Source organism: Triticum aestivum, chromosome 1D (genome assembly GCF_018294505.1).
Source record: "Triticum aestivum cultivar Chinese Spring chromosome 1D, IWGSC CS RefSeq v2.1, whole genome shotgun sequence".
NCBI lineage: Eukaryota > Viridiplantae > Streptophyta > Magnoliopsida > Poales > Poaceae > Triticum > Triticum aestivum.
Window position 1 is genome coordinate 39,426,483 of NC_057796.1, and position 16,044 is coordinate 39,442,526.

Below are 16,044 nucleotides of genomic sequence, written 5' to 3' on the forward strand. Positions count from 1 at the left end.
ATTTCTGTATATTATTTTTCTTCCAACATGATAGAGGCATAGCACAAACAAATGGGGTGTAACTAACAAAAAAATCCGTGGTTAAGAAAGAAAAAATTGAAGCAGAAGGAAAACCGTGTAGAAGGAAAATCGTGAAGAAGAGAATTTCTTTCGTGTCGTATGTCAATTACGGGCTTCCACTGTAGATGGTTAAGCGACCAACCACAAGCGATATTTCTAAATTCATGAAAAACGTAAATTCACGAAAAATTGTACATTTCGGGATATTTTATTTTATTTTTTATAATCCTCCAACGTTTTTCAATTTTGAAATATTAAATTGATTTTTTAAATTTAGAAATATTTTTTGAAGACAAGAACATTTTTTAAATTTATGCACCAACTAATGTTTTAAGCAGGTTTTGGGGGAAACCGTCTCAGGCCGAAGATGGGATGAGCAGCCGACACCAACAACCTGAAACAAAAGCCGGTGGTTGGGCTGGGTTTGGGCTCCACCAAGCATGGAGCCCGAAAGCCTGAAAAAAACCCAAAATACCTCAAAACGGGGTTTTCTTAGACAAATATAGTTATAATACCGTATTATCGTTGCACTCCAGACTATTTCATCACTTGTACTAACTAGTGTATATTATTAAATCACATGCCATGATTTATTAAGCTGAATCTATTTTCAAACATATATTTCGTTGCAGTGGCAAATTTATATTGTTGGAAAAAAAGAATTGCATAGTGGACTGAAAAAAGATATTAATTAAAATAATTACCCCAGGTAGCTTTTCTACGATCAGATGTCCAAAATCAAGTAGGTGTAATATTCATAAAAAAAATCTCAGAAAAAAGTGAATCAGTCACATGAAGATATTGTTAATGGATTAATGAGAATAGTAAAAATTTCATAGCGTGTCAAGGATGCATCGGGGAAACAGCTGGTGCACCACAACATTGGTGCTACCGGTGAACCCGATTCTTATGATTGGAGTGGACTACTGGAAATCTTGGGCAGAAATTCGGGGAGTGAAGCGGGAGAGCGTATCTGTTGCACTGGGGCAATTGGTGCTAAGGTGCACCATACCCCCGTTGCACATTAAAATGTTCAAATTTTGATATTAGGTTCACATTGATGTTAAATTTTTCATTTTTGTACCTCATGCAGTGTTTCGAATTTTGATATGAAATTTCATGACAACATCGAATGATGTATGTCAATGCACTAAATTTTTTCAGTTTTTTTCGAACATTTTTGAATGTACAACCCGAGTCCGGTAGCATCAATTGCCCCCGTGCACCAGATACACTCTCGTGAAGCGGGTGGGCTAGGGAATGCAATTGATGTGTTTGAAGTACGGTTAGGGTGCAGCTAAAGCAACGGTGTCCCATCGGCTGGCTCATCTGCCGAGCGTGATGTACTGATGTGAGCTGTGCAAATATACTGGAGTGCTATCATTTTTTTTTTGCAACGATGGGACAAAGTATGTCGTTGACAAGAATAATACAGTACATAAATAATTAGAAATGAATTATCATGTAGGATTGTATCATCATGTCTATCAGAATAATACATAAATAATTTTATATATCAATATTTATTGCACTATACAGAAAAATGGATTTTTATCCATAGAAAAGTTCTTTACAAATGTACTGTGAAAATATTTAAAAAATCTGATGGTATACAATCCCACAACTGAGAGGACCCACATGGAAATTATATTCCAATAAATATCTTTTGAATCAATCGGGCTCTTATGTTTTTTTTTAACTTGAAAACTTGTGAGCTGTGACACTGACACCCGTAATGCCTTCAAGCTACAATCACCATCTCGAAAAGACAGAAAAATATACTTGGAAACATTACCACGCCCGACAGCATGGCTGGGATTCCTAGTTACTTGAGCGAAAATAGCATCTTCCTTGATTCATACTCCCTCCGTCCCAAAATTCTTGTCTTAGATTTGTCTAGATACAGATGTAATACAAAATCTAAGACAAGAATTTTGGGACGGAGAGAGTATTTCTTTGAGCTGGAGGGTCGACTTCATAAAAGAAGAAATGACTTTCTCGCAAATTGCTAGTACCTTATATGACACGGCACATACTCTTCTTGCCTACTTCCTCCGTTCCTAAATATTTGTCTTTCTAGAGATTTCAACAAGTGACTACATACGGAGCAAAATGAGTGAATCTACACTCTAAAATATGTCTATATACATCCGTATGTGGTAGTTCATTTGAAATCTCTAAAAAGACAAATATTTAGGAACGGAGGGAGTATCTTTTTAGCTATACTCGTTCTAACCCTTTCCAGTTCAGGACGAATCAACAAGATAGAAGCCATCTCGGATACGCATGCAGTTCCATAACCGTAAGCATGCAGTTCCATAACCGTAAGCAGGAGCATCATCAGGAGCAGCTACCCTCTTTCGCACCAAAGTTTTGACAGAAATGGGCTTCCTCTTGCATCACTCCACAAAATCGCCCTGCAAAGATTTGATGCAAAATTGTGAACATCCTAGTGCGGATTAGAAGTTCCTAGCAAGAGTAACATGAGCACAGGAGGCAAAGATCTGAGTGGTTCTGTTGTGTGTTTACCTCAGCATGCACGTGGCCACTAGATTTCTAGTGATTGTCCCTTGTATGAAAACTTGTTGCCACACCCAGAGAATCAGATTGGATTGTCCAAATTGGATTTCTGAAGTTCAAAGCTGTTGAGAATGAAAAAAACAGAGTGGGTTTCCAGTTTATTGTAGAGAAATATCCATGAAACAAGTCAACATGTACGATTGCATACACACCTTTGAAATGAGCACTTGCAATCCCCCAAGTTGCATTTCATCCTCTAAGTGACAAATTAACCGTCATGCATTAGCTGATGCCGCTTGAAGTCTTCTTAAGCTGTTTAGTGCCACAGACACCACAATGAACATGTCGATGAATAGTTTGGTTATGGGCCTTGAAGCACTCCACATTAGTAAAAGTCTTGATGCAGCAGTAACATCATAAGATTAGAAACATCAACTTACAAGATTGAGACTGCTAGGCAATTCTTATTACACTAAGAAAACTAAACACGAAATTTTTATAGAAACTCAGTTTCTCACCATGTGATTCCTCGTGTTCATGTAACTTGATAGATGGACTTGTATCCAACGCAAAGTTCAGCTAACATTTATGCATACTGAGGGCCATCCTCGTGAATTTCTTGAACAGAGCATATGAATAGTTTTCCTTGATGGGTAAGTAGATGGCGGTTCAAATAGTTCATACAGCAAAGGGTCTCTGTAACAGTTTTGAAAGGGACACACATCAGAATTATTTAAAGCCACTCGATCTGATTTGCTTCCAACAACACATACTTTTTTTCATAGAGACAGTGCAACATCATACATCAGATCTTGGATTTTACATGTTTATCTGGAATAACACCCCTCAATGTGCCCAATTTCGTTGACTGTGACCTGCTTCACATCCTGAAAGAACGACCTAAGACTCCAGCTCAATGAAAATTTGTTTGCCAATGGTTTCAAAATGAATCTCCTTTTCTTCAGGGAAAAGGCCATGTGCGGTCTTGGATCAGCTTGTCAACATGGATCTCACAACTTTTAGAAACACGGCACATAAAACAGATGACTGCTAAATCCGTGATGCCAAGTCATTGTAGCGGAGCTTGAGTATTGCTAAAGAAATCCATTCCCCTGTGCAAATGATGCTTTTGTGTAGTACAGCCTCCCATTTTGCTGCCCTTGCCTTGGTGCGCATTACAGGCTAGTGATTTTTGGCAACAAAACGAAGGAGACCCAACCACATCTGTCCGCAAACTCATCAGCTGTAGCAAGCAGCTCAGAAGCCAACTTGCTCTGTTGAAAACAGAATGTTCTTTTTCAATAATCTCCTTTATGAGTTTCTTGTCCAAAACTGCTATGTCATCGGCTTGAACCGTACCCATGATTTCTTGGTTGCAAATTATCACCACTACAAAGCTACAGATATCTTCCAGTACCAAGTGCACCAAGTCCACCAAGCTGACCTCGGAGCTCCTGGAGTACCTTCCTTCTCTCGGAGCTTTGGAAGATCTTGCGAGCTAGGACACAAACATCAAAATCCTCTGATGCGTAGACCCACTCTGCAGTTGGAAATGAATAGTTACCCATTTCAAAAGCATCACTGTTCGATAAGAATTGTGGCATCCCCTTCCTCACCAATCATTTTCTGTGACGCCCTCACCATCGTCAGTGGTGATGACGGACCACAAGTTGCCTGTCACTGAAGAAGCCGGATCCAGCTGGCAGACCGAGCAAACATCGGCGTGATTCGCAAGTCGGATGGCTCTGTGAGCTGGTGTTGTGGACCGTGAGCCCACATGGAGTGTGGTTACGTGTGTGATATAAAGGGGCATTGTTGGCCAGCGTGTGGGGTGTAAAAAAATTGACTCTGAACATCTCTCTCTGTTTTCTCTGCATCTCACCAAACCTTCTCCTTCCTCCTCTTGTGCCTCTCTTCCTCACCCAACTCTTGCACCTGTGAGCTATCAATGGATGAGACCCGGGTCATGACATTTCTCCTTTCTTCCTTCATCTCTCTCCGCGCTCCATGGGCGCCATAGCCTCAATGCCTCCCCCTCTCCCCCACCCTATAAGTTTTGTGAAGTGAATCCAAGCGTTCCCAAACAAAATACTTTTTCTTAAGAATTGTCACAACAACAAGAACAACAGACTTGCGTGGAAATCTACCATGCAGCGCATGACAATAAAGATTGCAGCTTGGTTTCCTGGCACCCTTAGTGTGGCAGAGAAGTACGAAGAATAGAGGGCACCAAAACTGGACAAAAATGCACACCACAGTGTACGAGAGCAAGAAGTTTTCCTCGAGCAGATACTTTGATTCCTTCTCCTCTATCACACGAGGCGGTATTGGTGTCCTGCAGACCGAAGCGAAAGTTCACACTCGGTGAAATCTTGGTGGTACCTTTACCTACATCACGAGGAAAAATAGTTGAATCTTCAATATGAAGTAAAGCAGAAAAAAAATCATACTGCAAATACTTTTCTCACATGTATGCAACAAGCTAAAACAGTGGAACTGACAGCATAAAGTACAGGAAACACTGGCACGAGCTCCTGAATCTGCTAACTCAACATAGCATCGGCAACCTCAAAGGCTCAACATCCATTCTTCCAGGCCCCATTTGCCCTGACATATGAAACAGATAGCTCAACATAGCATCAGCAACCTCAAACATCAGTGAGCATTACATTACTAAAAATGCATTCATATGAAGAAAAGTGAACGCATTAGAGATTTTACAAAATCCCAAGATTGCATACCTTTTCCAAATCGCCATCAGAAGTCATTACCCCTAACATTCCATAGAAAATTTCTTTGAATATGCAGTGCAAAAATCCATAAGATAAAACCCAACAAATCAAACAAAGAATTCATATGCAAAATCCTTTAAATCAAAGAGGCTCCTATGCTTTCCAATCGCCATCAGAAGTAATTACCCCTAAAATTGTAACCAGTCGCGTTAGACTAATTGTCTACCTTTCCTCGCCCATCCAAGATTAAAAGATTCATAGACATGTCACTTTCATGTGATCCGGACACACCGCAAAATGAACTCGACTATACAAGTAGGCAGTTTGGATTTCTTATACAGTTGTTCTGGCAGGACAGATTTGGCAAGCAATAACATAACTGTGCTTTCCGAGGAGTTAGTCTCATATGCAGCATATCAACTAGTCAACCAAATCCATCGAAAAATTGATACTTTGCAGGGAGCAACTTAATATCCTCCTGATGTTTCCCTTTCCTTGAAAAGAGAGACAACATCAATGAGGTAGTTGAAGCTTCAAGTGAGATCCTCTTCCCATCAACTTTAGACAAATAATTTCCAGCCTTGGCTATCTCACCTTTTTCCAACAACATTCTGATGATATCATTTATAAGACAGGAACTGGGAATGATACCACTGTTGTCCATTGATGAAAACATATTGTCAGCATCTTCCACTGCTCCGTCTTTTAGAAGATTTCTTATCATTACTGCATAAGTAGATTCATTGGGCACCAACCCATTGGCTGACATTGCAGAAAACAAATCCTTAGCCTCTTCCTTTCTTTGAACCGTGTACATTGCATTAATCATGGTATTGAGTATTTTAATATTTAACTTCACATTCATTGCTCGTAATTTCTGGAACAGTGTGATCGCTTCGTCTGCACACTTATTTCTACAAAGACCTCCCAGTATTATATTGTATGTGGAAATGTCCACCGTTGTTCCACTCTCGTTCATCTCATGGAACATTTCCATTGCAGCGACAGTTCTCCCAGCACGAAACAACCCATCCAACATGATGCCATATGTAACAGTGCCAGGTTTAATTCTCTTACGCGGCATTTCTCTAAACAAAGTCAAAGCATCATCAATCCTTCTGTTTTTAAAATAGCCATCAAGAAGTGCACTATAAGTAACAACATCAGACTCAACACCAACTGATTTCATGACATCAAGTATTTTGAATGCTTTATCCGTCTTCCCGACTAAGCAATATCCGTCAATCAGTGAATTAAATGTAATGACATCAGGCCTCTCACCTATGCCTATAACCAAGTCTAAGACATCATGTGCATCCATAACCCTTCCTTCTTTGCACAGACTGTTTATTACTGAATTGAAGAACACAATGTTAGGCCGAGGAATACCACCGTTCATCATTTCAAACATCAGCTCCTTAGCTTTAACCAAATCACCGTCTATGCAACAACCCTGAATCAGTGAGTGATAAACAGTTGTGTCCGGCTGTACTTCCAAGGCAGTCATCTCATTGAATTTCTCAATAGCATCGGTCAGCCTACCCATTCTGGAAAGTGCGGCTATTACAATGGAATAGGTGACTACATCTGGACTCACTCCTTGTCCCCGCATTTCAGTAAATATCAGCATAGCTTCTTCTGTCATTCCACGTTTTGCATATCCATTAATTAATATGTTGAAAACATGGCAGTCAGCTGCAATACCGTTGCTTTCCATTGAATAAAAGACATCAATCATATCAGCGAAGCATCCTTCAGTACCATACCCATGAAGCAAAATACGGTATGATACGATATCTGGTTTGTGGCCCTTGGCAGTCATGGAATCAAGAAATTCTGCAGCTTCCTTGCTTCTCCCATGCTTGCAAAGGGAGGCCAGGAACGAGTTGCGAGTGACAATATCTGGTATAAGGTCCCGGCTTTTCATTTCTCTAAGCAATTTAGCAGCCTCTTTCGACTGCCCAGATGTGGAATATCCATGGATCATGCAATTATATGTCACATTATTGGGTTGAACACCTTTGTTAACCATCTGCTGAAGCACTAGCTCTGCCTTGTCCATTGCTCTGGCCTTGCACAATGCATCAATGATTGAGCTATATGTCCACACACTGGGCTCAACACCTTGCTGCATCATTTCATGGAACAGATTGCATGCCTTGCCTGTTTCACCTTCCTTAAAAAAGCCACGGATGACCGTGCTATACGCCACCACGTTGGGGGAGCAGCCACCTCCTTCTTTCGCCATCATCTGGAGCAGGTCGAGCGCCCGCTGGCTCATGCTATTGTCGCATAAGCTCTTCAGAACAATGTTGTATGAGATGGCATTAGGCAACAGCCGAGCTCGGACATCCTATGAAGCAGCACGTTCAGAGCCTCATCCGTCCGTTTTGCGTAGCAGAGGCACTTGAGGAGGGTGCTGGCGACGATCTCGTTTGTCTTGAGGCCCGTCCTGAGAAAGCGGCCGAATAAGGCAAGACCTAGGTCCGGGCGAGATGCGCGGCAGCAGCAGTCCATGAGGATGTTGTACGTGTGGACTGTGAGAGGCGCCACCCGCAGGCCGGCTTGTTCTCGGCACACGCGGTTGAAGAGGGCGACGGTGAGGGCGGGACCATTTCTGATGCAGGCGGCAGAGGACGTAGCACGTGCGAGGGCGGCGAGGAAGCCATTCAGGGAGCGCCCGGGGACCGGGGTGGCCTGCCGCAGCAATTCGTCGAACAGGTTGTGTGCGTAGTCTTGGTTCATCGTCCCGGCGCGGACACGCTCTGTGGCCGCGGCAAAGGCTGCGTGGGGAGACCATGAACGTGAGGACCGCGAGGTGGGGGTGGAGGTGGAGGAGGAGCTGCGGCGGAAGAGGCGGAGGTTCGACATCGGAGTGGTGAAGGAGCGGCGGAGGCGGAGGCCGGACAACGTAGAGGTAAGGCAGGACGGGTGGCGGAGACCGGAGTCGGGATAGGTGCAGGATGAGGATGGGGAGGAGCAGCGGAGCCAGATGCATATGCGGCGGGGCATCGGCAGCGGGATGCGGCGGGGCATCGGCGTCGACTGGAGTTTGTACGGAGTGGAGAGAGCTGTGCGCAGTCAGAATCAGATGACGGAGATGAATGTTGAGTCTGAGGACGGTGCATGCGGTGCCGCAGCAGCCAGCAGTGCCAAAAACAGTACAGAAGTGGCGGCCACCTGAGAAGGGATGGCTCAAACTGAATTCGGATGGTGCAACATCGAGGCATGGTGACAAAGGTGGAGGGGGCGCTGTTTTGAGAGATCACAATGGTGCCTTTAGGGCCGGGTTATGCCATCATTTTCCCAATATAGTTGACCCGGAAACTGTGGAAATTTTGACGTGCAAAAGGGCATTGGAGGTGGCTCTGGAGATCAATGCGGAGCGTGTTCATGTCGAGCTCGATTGCCAGAGTGTGGTCAAGATGCTTAATCAACCGGAGAGAAGCCTGGGTGTTGCTGGGCCTTGGGTGGAGGACATTAAAAGGATGTTGCACTCTTTTGCGAGTTTCAAAGTCTCTTGGGTCCGGCGTTCTGCCAATATCGTCGCGCATAAATTTGCTAGAGTAGGAGTTGGAGATGAACTCTGTAAGGTTTGGTTGGGGGTTCTCCCGGACTTCGTTCTTGATGTAATTTCGGATGACATTCCAAACTTTGCGTTTTAAATAAAGCGACGATAGTTTTTCCCTCAAAAAAAGAAAACTTCCGTGTCATGCTTAATTACCATATATTTGTTTTTTTTCTTTCTTTTCTTGAGCCCTATCCCCCCCCCCCAGTGTAGCTCCATTTTTCACATGCACTCACAAATCAGACCCATAAGTCACTGGCTCAGTATTTTATTTTCATTTTTTATCATTTCCCTTCATTTTCTTTTAGCACGCGGCTCAGTGTTTTATTTTCATTTATTTTTTATCATTTTCCCTTCATCTTCTTTGAGCACACCGTCAACGGTTCTTCCCCCGTGCCGCCATTCTCCTAGATAGTTGCCGGATATCACGGGGTTGCGGGGCGGGGGAGGGGTGGACAACATCGGAATACAATGAAGGCCACTCCGCTTCGAGACATGAAGGTGGGTGGAACAAAGCTCCAAGTCACTGGACGAAATCATGGAGGTGCGCAGGGAGGCCGAAAAGCGCTTGGGGGATGGTAGAGGTGAGGTGATAGCGGCTCGGCAAGAACACGGGAAGGTACAACGATGCGAAGAAGAGCGGGCCCGACCAACAACGATCGCCAGTGTGACAGGGCGAGGAAGGTGTCAGGCGCGGCAAGAAACGTCATTCCACCGGGCCAAATGTTGGATGGGGACTATAACGGAGAGCCCTATCGTTACTACTAGCGCGTGAGAACGCCTATCTGAACTTTTTATTGTTGGTTTGATTAAAGGTACGAAATGAAGAGTGGGGTGAACCGGTCTGTAGTTTTTGTTCGGGAATTGACGGCCTGCATGGCATGCCGTGGTAAAGGAATGGAAAAAGATGCAGACAGTAGAAAAAGAAGTACTAATAGCAGGAATATTTAGCTAATTTATATTGCGTCATTTTGTTTATGTAGCAATCAAGTGCTCAGCGACACTGAAGTTTTTTTTTTCATAGCCTACCGTGAGTACAAGTTGGTAAATTGAAACTAATTTGTTTTTCTGTTGAGATCAATTACCGATTGCATTTTACGTGCTGTAGAATTGTGTAATTATAGTTTATGATGAGAAGAGAACGATTTTGATGAAAAAGATGCTCTAAGTGTTCACAGTTCTTTAATATAGAGTAGGAGAATAGTTTATCAAAAAATATAGAGTAGGAAAATAAGGTAAATAGAAGAAGAAAAAAAGATACCTATAGTAGAGGAAACTCATACATAGTGCAGTGATAACCATTATTACCGACGAAAGAAAAAGGGTTAAGAAATATACAGAGAGCCCAAGGCACTAGCTTCGAGGTACGCAGTATATACGTGCATACACTGAGTTGCCATTGTTCAGAAACAGACCGAGACTTGATTGCGTCTTGCTTCCTGTGTAGAAGTTGATGATGATGTGTCTGGCTATTCAGAAGGCTCAGTTTCAGTTGCGTCTTGCTTCTTCATGATTCTCCGGTGGAAATAGCTGCTTTGTAGTGCAACTGTGTCATGGAAAGAAACGGTTCAAGATTAGTGTGTGTGATCTTTTTTCATCTTATTATAAGTCCTAAAAAGAAATTTATATTGACCTTTTTTTGCTAGTTGGTGAACCTTCAGTGTTGTTCCTTTTTTCTCCTTGTGGAATTTGTTCAGTACAGGAAGTCTATTGACATTCAATGAAGGAAGCAAGATCAGTTTTGCATCCTCTGTTAACACACCGTAAAATGCATTCTATAAAATGGCCCGTGAAGGATTAACTATGAAGAGTGGTGCAAAAGAAAAAAGGATAACAATCATATTTTTCTGGTGCGACAGATAGATGATGGTTGTTAGAACTTAATGTGTGCAAGCCGATATATTCAGTGTCTTGTTAGCCAACACCAGCTAATCTGAACACTTTTCTTTGAAAAATACTGGCCTGATCTTGATAAGGACATATAGTAGTACCATCTCTGAGTTGATTATAATATCCAAGCTATGTTGTTCTGTTTATGATCTTGTAAGCAAACTTGGTAGGGAGTTACATATGCGGGCAATCAAATGGTCAAGCACAACAGATAATAAAATTCTAAGAGAGACAACATAGTAGAAGCAGAGGCAGATATTCCATGAATTTACTTCTAGAAATTCATGTACACAATGGGCTCATAAGCATCGCAAATCGTGTACTAAAAAATCTTTCGAGATCAAGTGGTAGGAATGAAGTGATATGCTCTCAGATATAGCAAATCAATACGGAAAAAAGTAAGCAAAAGAAAAACAATATGACCTGATAATATCTTTTTATGATGTCCGGATTGTTGCAACTATCTATGATATTAGTTGTGTGGACTTGCTATCTCTGCTGCCTACTCTCTGGTGGAGTATTTGGTCCAAATGTAATATAAAATAAAAAGCAAAACATATAGCAGAGTTTGCAGAGCTCCCAGACATAGTTGTGGTTGAATTCTTTGCTAGAACAAAGCTAAAGATGATAGGTAGTAAGTTCCTTTGGATCGGATTTTCAGACCGAATCTACAAAATTTGAACAAACATTGGTAGTGTGAGTTAACAAAGTGCCAAACAAATTTGTGACCTGTATAGAAATATGTCGGTAACAACTAACAACATCACCCATTTCTAAACCAAGGGTGCAGAATATATAGTAACCTCGGATATTATTCTCTGGAAAAAGAACTACACGCACCTTCATATGGCATTAGATCTAAGGAGGTAAGTTGTGCAAGAAGACCAACACTTATTATGAAAGGGAGTAGAACCACAAGCTACTTGCAGGGAATACCATTACTGAGATAGCAAGCCGCCATGGTTCTTCTTCTTTAGCTTCTTTTCACCTGAAAAAGTTATAAGTTCCCACCAAAACGAAGCATGTGAATTAATAAATTGTACCTTTCCAAATCGCCATCAGAAGAAACTACCCCTAAAATTACAGGTGGCTAGTAGAAAAAGATTGTGTACCTTTCCCAATCGCCATCAGAAGTAATTACCCTAAAAATGTAACCAGTCGCGTTAGACTAATTGTTTACTTTTCCTCGCCCATCCGAGATTAAAAGATTCATAGACATGTCACTTTCATGTGATCCGGACACACCGCAAAGTGAACTCAACTATACAAGTAGGCAGTTTGGATATCTTATACAGTTGTTCTGGCAGGAGAGCTTTCGCAAGCAATAACATAACTGTGCTTTCCGAGGAGTTAATCTCATATGCAGCATATCAACTAGTCAACCAAATCCATCAAAAAATTGATACTTTGCAGGGAGCAACTTAATATCCTCCTGATGTTTCCCTTTCCTTGAAAAGAGAGACAACATCAATGAGGCAGTTGAAGCTTCAAGTGAGATACTCTTCCCATCAACTTTAGACAAATAATTTCCAGCCTTGGCTATCTCACCTTTTTCCAACAACATTCTGATGATATCATTTATAAGACGGGAACTGGGAACGATACCACTGTTGTCCATTGATGAAAACATATTGTCAGCATCTTCCACTGCTCTGTCTTTTAGAAGAATTTTTATCATTACTGCATAAGTAGATTCATTGGGCACCAAGCTACTGGGTGATATTGCAGCAAACAAATCCTTAGCTTCTTCTCTTCTCCCAACCTTGTACATTGCATTAATCATGGTATTGAGTATTGCAATATCAAACTTCACATTCATTGTTCCTAATTTCTGGAACAGGGTGATAGCTTCGTCTGCACAATTATTTCTACAAAGACCTCCAAGTATTATACTGTATGTGGAAATACTCACTGTTATTCCACTTTCCGTCATCTCATGGAACATTTTCCTAGCAGCAACAGTGCTCCCAGAACGAAACAACCCATCCAGTATGATGCCATATGTTACAGTGTCAGGTTTAATTCTCTTATGCGGCATTTCTCTAAACAGGGTCAAACCATCATCGATCCTTCCGTTTGTACAGTAGCCATTAACAAGTGTATTATATGTAACCACATTAGGCTCAATGCCAAATGATACCATGGAATCAAGCACTCTGAGTGCTTTATCCATCTTATCAACTAAGCAATATCCGTCAATCAGTGAATTAAATGTAATGACATCAGGCCTCTCACCCATGTCTATAACAAGGTCAAAGATATCATGTGCATCCATAACCCTGCCTTCTTTGCATAAATAGTTTATCACTGAACTGAAGAACGCAATGCTAGGACGAGGAATACCTTTGTTCATCATTTCAGAAACCAGCTCCTTGGCTTTAACCAAATCACCATGTATACAACAACCCTGAATCAGGGAGTGATAAACAGCTGTGTCCGGTTGAACTCCCATGGCAATCATCTGACTTAACTTGCCCATAGCATCGGTCAACCTACCCATTCTGGAAAGTGCGGCTATTACAGTGGAATAGGTGAACGCATCGGGACCTACTCCTTTTTCCCGCATTTCCGTAAATATGAGCATAGCTTCATCCGTCATTCCATGTTTAGCATACGCATCGATTAATATGTTGAAAACACGCAGTCGGCTGCAATGCCATTCCTTTCCATTGCATTAAAGAGGTCAATCATATCAGCAAAGCATCCTTCAGTAGCATACCCATGAAGCAAAATACGGTATGAGACGATATCCGGTTTGTGGCCCTTGGCGGTCATGGAATCAAAAAATTCTGCAGCTTCTTTGCTTCTTCCATGCTTGCAAAGGGAGGACAGGAAGGAGTTGCAAGTAACAATATCTGGCATAAGACCCCGGCTTTTCATTTCTCTGAACATTTTAGCAGACTCTTTCAACCGCCCAGATGTGGCATATCCATTGATCATGCAATTATATGTCACTGTATCGGGTTGAGCACCATTAGCAACCATCTGCCGAAGGACTAGCTCTGCCCTGTCCATTGCTCTGGCCTTGCACAACGCATCAATGATCGAGCTATATGTCACCACACTGGGCACAATCCCTTGCTGCATCATTTCATGGAATAGACTGCATGCCTTCCCTGCTTCACCCTCCTGAAAAAAGCCATGGATGACCGTGCTATACGCCACCACATCAGGGAAGCAGCCACCTCCTTTTCCCGCCACCAGCTGGAGCAGTTCGAGCCCCCGCTGGCTCATGCCATTGTCGCATAAGCTCTTCAGAACAGTGTTGTATGAGATGGCATCAGGCACACACCCAAGCTCGGACATCCTATGAAGCAAAACGTCCACTGCCTCATCCGTCCGTTTTGCGTAGCAGAGGCACTTGAGGAAGGTGCTGGCGCCGGTCTGGTCTGTCTTGAGGCCCTTCCTGAGGAAGCGGCCAAATAAGGCAAGCCCTAGCTCCGGGCGACGCGCACGGCAGCAGCAGTCCATGAGGATGTTGTAGGTGCAAACTGTGAGCGCCGCCACCTGCGGGCCGGCTTCCTCTCTGCACACACGGCTGAAGAGAGCCACTGCAAGGGCGGGGCCATCTCTGATGCAGTTGCCGGAGGCGGGCGCGCGGGCGAGGGCGGCAAGGAAGCCGTTGAGGGAGCGCTCGGGGACCGGTGTGGCCTGCCGAAGCAATTCGTCGAACAGGGTGTGTGCGTCTTCCGGCCTGAGTGTCCCGGCACGGACACGCTCCGTGGCCGCGCCAAAGGCGGCATGGGGTGACCAGGAGCATGAGGTTGGCGACGTGGGGGTGGGGGTGGAGGTGGAAGAGGAGATGTGGCGGAGGAGGCGGAGGCTGGAGATCGGCGTGGCGGAGGAGTGGCGGAGGCGGGACATCGGCGAGGTACGGAGGTCAGGAGAAAAGGAATGGCGGAGGCGGAGACCAGACCTCGTCTAGGAGCAGGAAGAGGAGCGGCGGCGGCGGCGGTGGCGTCCGGAACGGCCGCCGTGTTCGTACGCAGCGAAGAGAGTTTGGAGTTGCACAGACGAGAGTGTGTGGGTCCCATCTTCCTGTCACCCAAATATGCTCCCTTCCTGCTTCAAAACCAGTATCTCCTTTGTTTTTCAAATTTAGATATTTTTTTAGTCCCGACTAGTTCAGTTTGCAATGCTTATTGTACGTATGAGTTTTGATAACCAAATTATGAATGGATACCACATTACAGCGTGTGAACATGTAAGTTTGGAGTCATATATGCATAACGTAGATGAGGATTTAATTCTCGTAGTTCATTCCATTCCAAATCAAATTAATGCTACAAAATATCAAAGACTATAATGTATAAGACTACATGAAACTCGTGTGAATATATCTAGCACATCCGTCTTTAGGTATCTTAATCTTGTATTGCAGTTTTGAGTAACCAAGTACGGCATCTACAAAGACATACTCCCTCCGTTCGGAATTACTTGTCTTGAAAATGAATGTATCTAGAACTAAAATACGTCTAGATACATCCATTTCCGTGACAAGTAATTCCGAACGGAGGGAGTAGATTTTATGATCGTGTTGTCATAGCCTTGAAAAAGTTTATAAATTAATGTGTGAATGACAATTTTTTTAGAAGAATTTTTTTAGAGAAAATAAGTATGGAAAGTCTAGAACAAATGAGTAGTGTCCATGATGTGGGATTTGTGCATATTGTTCAGCCAAAATCGTAAAGTGAAAAAGGAATTGTCAATCATTGAGAAGAAAAAAAGTTTGGATAACTAAAGCATGGAAGATTCTAAAACAAAGGAGAAGTGCTTGTGTTCTGAGGTTTGTGCATGTTGTGCAACGTAAATCATAAAGTAAAAATATAATGATAATTCATTGAGAAGTAAAAAAAGTTTGATAACTAAAGTATAGAAAATTCTAGAAGAAAAAGCCAATGTATTTCAATGTTCATGGACAATGAGCATTGTAAAGCATAAAGTAAAAAACAAAGAATGACAATTCATTTAGAAGAAAAAATGGATAATTAAAACACGGAAGATCCTAGAACAAAGGAGAAGTGTTTGTGTTTTGAGGTTTGTGAATGTTGTGCAACATAAATCATAAAGTAAAAAAAGAATGATAATTCATTGAGAAGTAAAAAAAATGGATAACTGAAGTATAGAAAATTCTAGAAGAAAAAAGTCAATGTATTTCAATGTCCATGGACAATGAGCATTGTAAAGCATAAGGTAGAAAACAAAGAATGACAAAGAATGAGAGAACTAGGCTGTAACCTAGTGGCAAGGGACGCGGTGGCAAACCCTACGGCC

At 42.6% G+C, this 16,044-nt stretch overlaps 2 pseudogenes; both read right to left on the reverse strand.

Annotated features, from left to right (window-relative positions):
* Window positions 1-1,599: 1,599 nt before the first annotated feature.
* Window positions 1,600-8,543, reverse strand: LOC123180140 (protein Rf1, mitochondrial-like; annotated as a pseudogene).
* Window positions 8,544-10,045: 1,502 nt separating this feature from the next.
* On the reverse strand, window positions 10,046-14,796 carry LOC123180141 (protein Rf1, mitochondrial-like; annotated as a pseudogene).
* Between the last annotated feature and the right edge of the window lie 1,248 nt (window positions 14,797-16,044).